Source organism: Ixodes scapularis, unplaced genomic scaffold (genome assembly GCF_016920785.2).
Source record: "Ixodes scapularis isolate PalLabHiFi unplaced genomic scaffold, ASM1692078v2 PGA_scaffold6__148_contigs__length_123643588, whole genome shotgun sequence".
NCBI lineage: Eukaryota > Metazoa > Arthropoda > Arachnida > Ixodida > Ixodidae > Ixodes > Ixodes scapularis.
In genome coordinates, this window is record NW_024609881.1 from 98,217,573 (window position 1) to 98,224,214 (window position 6,642).

General features: G+C 45.6%; 1 pseudogene; it reads right to left on the reverse strand.

Moving 5' to 3' along the window:
• Positions 1–2,325: 2,325 nt before the first annotated feature.
• Positions 2,326–6,389, reverse strand: LOC121838543 (annotated as a pseudogene).
• Positions 6,390–6,642: the final 253 nt, after the last annotated feature.

The window sequence follows — 6,642 nt, forward strand, 5'->3', positions numbered from 1 at the left end:
GCGTTGGCCGACAGATTTTTTTTTTCTCGGCTTCCGAACCACCTTACGTAAAGTTGTTTGAATGAATGTGTGCTGTTATCGTAGATCTTGGCTTGTGAATGCGGCTTTGTACATTATGTTATTCGTTTTGCTGGAGAGACGCAAACGACGGGCATAACAAAATCGGCCGCATATTCCGCACACCTTGCAAAAGCATTTCCCCAGTCAGCTTGCGAAAAGCGCGAAACACGGAGTCCGCACCGTCCCGACTTCCCAGTGTACCTGCTGGCTGCTGGCAGGTATGTGTATTGAAACTGCAACTTGAAACTAGGGGCAGTGCCGGAGAGCAAAAACACAAAGTTCGGAAAGCTTGCTCGCCCTCCCCAATTTCTGAACTTTCAAGTGATTGTACCGTAATAAATGCACAACGCGTCTTCCCAAAATAAAAAAGAGCACAATGTTCACTACGTAAGAAAATGGTCTCAGTTCATGCATCCGTGGGCAGGTAGGAAATCTTGCCCAAATTTATTCACACCGCACGATGAGAGCAACACGTCGCTGTGCAAACGCAGTCCAACACGAAGTATAAAGACGGCAGATTTAGGACAACGATTCGGAGTCCATTGTTCAATTAAAACGACGTAGTTTTGTTGCAAACGCCCGCTGCTTTTTACTCACGATATGCGTCGGGAATCTTTCACATTTTGGAACGGAACAAAGGAAGATTTACTTTTAAAAACGCTCGCTGCGTCCTCCCGGACAAGTTTGACTGGATCAGCTGACGACGACGGGACTGAACCCGTTGAACCTCAACGCCACAACAACCAATTTGCGCTCCGTGTTAATGTCAGTGTCTACTTCCAAGCACTGCACCACGCAGACCACGAACGTTTCAGTTCTTTGTCGCATCGCAGTGTTGCACCAAACAGAACGAGATCGCCGAAGTCAACGCAGCGCTGTCGTGAACCTTGGCTGGTGTGACTTCCTTCGCTCTCAATGAACACACGACGATTACGAATGATACTTTCCGTCTTCCGTGAACATCACAGGGGCACTTCTCCGGTCACGTCTTCGCTATGTGCTCGCAAACCGCGCAGCTTCTCGCGTCCCGTCAAACCAAAGCAATGCCGGCGCCATGTTTAACGTGCGTTGTTCCCAGATCTCACCGGAAATGAACACGCTGCGTCGCTCAACTCCGCAGCCAAGTCAACCCAAGAGCAAATCCACGAGCGAGGGGCGGGGCGTCCTCCTCTTACGCGGGGGTCGAAAGAGCGGGAGTTTCAAATGTGGAGAGGCTCTGACTCCGACTAAATTACGTCCTGTGGCGCAAATATTCCTAAAAAAATTATTTTTTTCTTGGAACATTTGTTTTGTGACATGCATGTCCCAATTAGGCTGTTTAAAAACACTTCTTTGTTTGTTTGCATTTACCTTTTAAAGGGGCCCTGAAATGACTTTTTTGCTGGCTTTTAATTTGCACCGAACCTGAACGCACTAAACGTAGTAATTTAATGAAAAAAAATTTCTCGAACTTCGCTTTATTTTAAAAGTTATAGACAAATTAAAATTACAAAAACAAGCAAAAAATAACCTCCGTCATGACGTCCTCGGTCGCTTCAGTGGCCGTGAACTAGAGGAGGGGTAGTGAGCTCAGCGAGCGCTCACGGCTGACGCACTCCGTGTCGACGGCTCGAGAGGGCGCTACTAAGGCTTGTGCTGGATAGGCTGTATGAAGCGGGTAGCCAGGGCGGGTCGCATTGCATTTGCTGCGCGATTAAAGTATAATTCGGCATGACACTTCATTGGCCACAAACGACAGCAAACACGGGATAAAGATCAGTTAAGCCTGGGAGCCAGTTCGCGCTGCCATACCGCGAAACGGCCGAACAGCAAGCCAAACCTGCGCCGAAGGCTCTCGGAACGCTCGGAACCGGTCGGATCCTCGAGTCCATAAACGACCGCAGCGCCGCCGCGTACATCCAGGACCTTTCTACGCTCGCCACTCGTCGGAGCCTGATCCCACTATTCGTTTTTAGTATGTGCCACCTTTTTTACCGCTTGGTGGCGGGTACGACGACGGGTCATTTCTGGTTTCCGGACTTTATAAACTGCATTTGTTTCTTTTCTGATGTAAAATACTGAACAAAAACTACTTTAATGAAGAATTGGAACGGCTCGCGCCACTTATATTTTGTATTTTGACTAAAAAGAGGGTTTTAGAGGCTCTGACCAGTAGTAATCCCAGGACCAAATACCTCACATTTCGCGCGCTTTCGGTACCGCGGGTCGCCCCCGTAGGTGGAGGAGGTGTCCGCGTCGTCCGGTTAAAATATGACGCACTGATATTTAGTTACTCTCTCCGTGCCCGCTTGCTTGCCGGAACCCCAAGAGATGTGGAAACCGCAAAAAAAGGCAGACGCTTAAATATGATTGCAGGGCCCCTTTAAGGACAGCACGACAATCTCCACTCACGAAGCCTCTCTTACTTTCACCTTAGCGAAAGAAAAAAAAAAAACGACGAAGAGGAGGAAATTACCAATCTTTGATTGCAGAGTGCGTTGGGGGAGGGGATTCTTCCTCCTTCTGGTGCTGCTACATGCTCTTTTGAACACCTGAACATGGCCCTGACGTACCACCGCTGTAATGGTGCTGTTTTCGGCATGGAGCAAGCGCAGACGTTTTCCTGGGGCAAAGGCTGACTTATTTCTAAACAGTGTGTAGGCCTATACGGAGTGCAAGTTCGTCTGCGTCTTGTGCAGGGGTTGCGGTGACGTCTGAACGCCGAGTTCGTATAGGCTTTGATTGGAAGGACAGTGTGTATAGACCTCAATGCCAGCTACCTTCAGGTCTACTCACTCTTCCTAATTTCAATCGAGCCAATCAACGCTCGGCGTTTGGACGTCACCGCAACCCCTGTAAAAGAAGCAGACGAACTTGCACTCAGCATAGAAATGGTTTCCCACGCTTGCAAGCTTATGTTGTGTTATACATCTAAAACTAAGGGAAACGCGATATGCAAAGCTATAGCTTTCTACAAGTTCTTAGCGTGGATATGATTGAGCATGAGCCCACGACAAAACGAAGCAAATTTAAGAAGCACCGGAACTCAGGCGATTTGCTATGGTTAATGAACTTGGCAACACTGAAAAACTTCGAGTCCAATTGCTGCTCGCCTACAGATTGCCATGATTTTATGGAGCGCGACTGTGCCAATCAAAAAGTATATTACCCATTTGCTCCATTCTACTGAAGTCCCATTTTACAGCGGCAGCTGTTAGTGCCTTTCCCGGTGAAATCCAACAGCGTCCGTATGAAAAACGCAGGTGGCCTCGGAGCACGCGCCGCCCCGTCGCCGCCGCACTATCGCTCCCTCCTCACCACCGTCGCCCCTCGAACAACCACGTCATGTATGACTAGACGCGATATCGCTCCCTTTGTCGTCCTTCTCTCTCGTTGTTACCAAGCCAGCAGCGTCTCCAAAACCGCTGCCACTTCGTGTCCCTGATAGGTTTCCCGGCGCGTCTACAAAACATCCCATACGAGCCTTTCAACTAAAAAGCACGTCTCAGTTTGTCGCCAAGAGCGCATGTTCCCAAAAACAGATTTCATACAAACACATCACGTAAAAGCGCATCTCGTAAACTCCACGACATGAAAGTGCATCCCCTAAAAAAAAGAACATTAACCAAAATCACATCTCCTACAACCATTCTTCCAAACGCAAAGCTCCCGAAGCAAATATCCTAAACCAGATCTTTCACGAACATAACAGTTGCCGCTGTCGAGCGCACCAAATTTTGTGTGGTCGTTTGCAATTTTTAGCGGAACCCTAGATAAATTATAATGCATTTCTATTTGTTGGTCCATCTAATCCTGTCAATGCAGAAGTCCAGAACGATAATCACTACGAAGTACTCGAAACGAAACCACTTTAACGTAATATAATCTTTAAAAAAATCAAAAACGCCCGGCAGAACTCGGAGTTCTGTTCCTTGACCGAAGCTGCTGAGGCCTATTTTTGTTACGTATCTCTTCTATGACACACAATAATAATGTCTGCAGATTGAATCTTAAACGTGCCGCTTGTTCACGAACGCCGGCACTCTCGTGGCTGCAATGATTGCAGATATGCATTGGTAGTGTTTCAATCCATAAAGGTCAAGGATGAAGTCTTTGCAACGCTCCAATAGTCAAAACCTTGTTCACCCATTGTACAAAAGACTCATGGTGTTCGCTGTACACATGATGAGAGGATTATCTGCGGATACGTGTCAAACATCTTTGAAGCATGTGTTTGCTTTATACATATGTGCGCTTCAAAGATGTCTCCAGGCAGTTTATGTATGTCCAATTTGACCGTCATCAAAGGAAGGCCTCACAAATAGTTTGCAGGCTGTCTTTTGTATGGGTGTGACCGGGCTTGACCGCCGCTGAATGAGTATTTCCTAAGCTTATATAATTTAGTTTCTCTAGACGACTGTACACCACATCATAATTAGGACAAAACACTATAACAGTACGTGTACAGCACCGCGAGACACACTTACAATAGGTAAAATACAAAAAAAAAAAAACATCAGTGAAGGTGCCTAGCGATGACAATAAGGTTTCAGTGCTTACAAAAGATGGCGCTCACCTACCCCCTCCATCTGCAGCAATACGTCGAGATGTCCAGTGGCATTCCAGTCAACGAGGAGAAACTCTCGAGGCTTTACGGTCGCAGATGGCGGGAACTGAGGACGCTCATATCGCCGGCCTTCAACTCGAGCAAGCTGAAGCGGGTACGTGGATGCGCTAGCCGAGAACGCTGCCTGGGGACCCGTCTCCGTCTGGTGTGTTTAGCGTCCCATATCACGCACATACTGCGAAAGTAGTTTCGAACTGGCAACAAATGGTGCCACAGAAGCCGGCGTGTCATGTTGTCGCATGTCGCGATCCTGGCGATTGGTGCTGGAAGTTCCGGCAAAAAATACGAGGGAGTGTGGGTGTCGCTGTCGCGGCGGAGTCTCAACTCATGGTTGCCGAAGCTTCCGTGGACTGCACATCCGCAATCGCTACTCTGACACAGCCATGAGAGCGGCCGGCGTCAATATGACACTCCTAATGAATGGGACACTTTTTAGGACGCAGTAAACACACCAGTCGGAAACGGGTTCTAGGCACCTACAGCAAACGCCATGGCCTGTATTTTGGCAGGAAATAGGGCCAACATGCTTTCCAAATGTCGACAACAACGTTTTCAAAACTCCTTGTGCGAAAAGACAAGTTTCCCACGATGCATCCTCTCCGAGGCCATTCCATCGAATATCGTATTTTACCGGACTCTAGCACGGGGACTACCTATGTTTAAGAGTTTAAACTGTACCCTGTACTGGCAATCTACAGGTGACGAGCGCACAGGGATTGTTTTTTTTTTCAAGAACTTGTGTTGAAATCAATCAATCGAAGTCAATCAAAGTTTATTCGGACATAAATACAAAGTACGAAGGTCCTTGAGGGGCGGCTAAAGGACCCCAACCTGACGAGGCCGTCACCTCGAGATTGCACATCACACAGTAAAACATAAACACAAATATATGCAATGTATTTGTATGTTTTCCTAGCACAAGCACAATGCAAGGGGAGCCAACAGCTCAATTAATAAACAAAAACGAGAACATTACAACACGTACGATAAGGTTTAACGTCACAAACCGAAAAAGAGATGATGATTGTCGAGTTACTGTTGAAATATTCAAATTCATTTTATTGGGTATAGCTAAGAGTAGACAAAAGATGGAGTTTTAAAGGTTTTTTTTTAATTAGTAGATTGTTCCACTTGCTTGAGTACATTCAATTACGGAAGGATGCATTTTTCATAAGGCTATGATTTGATTATCAATAGTTTGGGTACCATGGTTTGTTCGGGACCTGGACCCCACCAAGGTTTTGTTGTGCGTATATTTTATGCTATGTTTCTTGATAGTGTTTGTTTGCAAACTAGGTCAAGTCGTGTTTAAATATGTAATAGGTTTAAGTAGCTAGGCAGAAACTATACAGCTCAGCAAATGATAATATGACAAATTTCTTATATGCGCATTTGTTAGCAACAGCTTCACGAATAAACATTGTTTGTAAGACCCTTTTTTGAAGCAAAAGAAGTCGATCTCATCCGGTCTTATTGCACGTACCCCTGATAAGATGACAATACACAAGGTGGGAGTAAACTAAGGAGAAGTATAATTTTTTTTTTACACTCAGTGGTAGAAGTCATTTTAATCGGTATATTAATGCAATATGTCTGGCTATTTTTATCCGTCCATTGTTAATGTGATCAATCCAACTTCAATCAGATTTAAAGGCAGCTCCTAAGAATTTACATGCGTTTGTTTGCGTAATTTCACAACTGTTGATGCGCAACGTTACATCATAACGCAAAGGCTTATTGTTTGGACGAAAAATGATAAACCGTGTTTTCTTAACATTTACGTAAATTTTGTTTATTTTAAGCCAAATATTTAGCTCACTGAGCCATGTACATTTAAACGCTCTTCAAGAGAAACAATATCTGTAGCTGAAAAAAAAAAAACACGTTAGTGTCATCAGCGTATGTAACTATATCCTGGGTTAAGGGGATGCTGACAGTATCATTTTTGTACAGGATGAAAAGTAAGGGACCGAGAA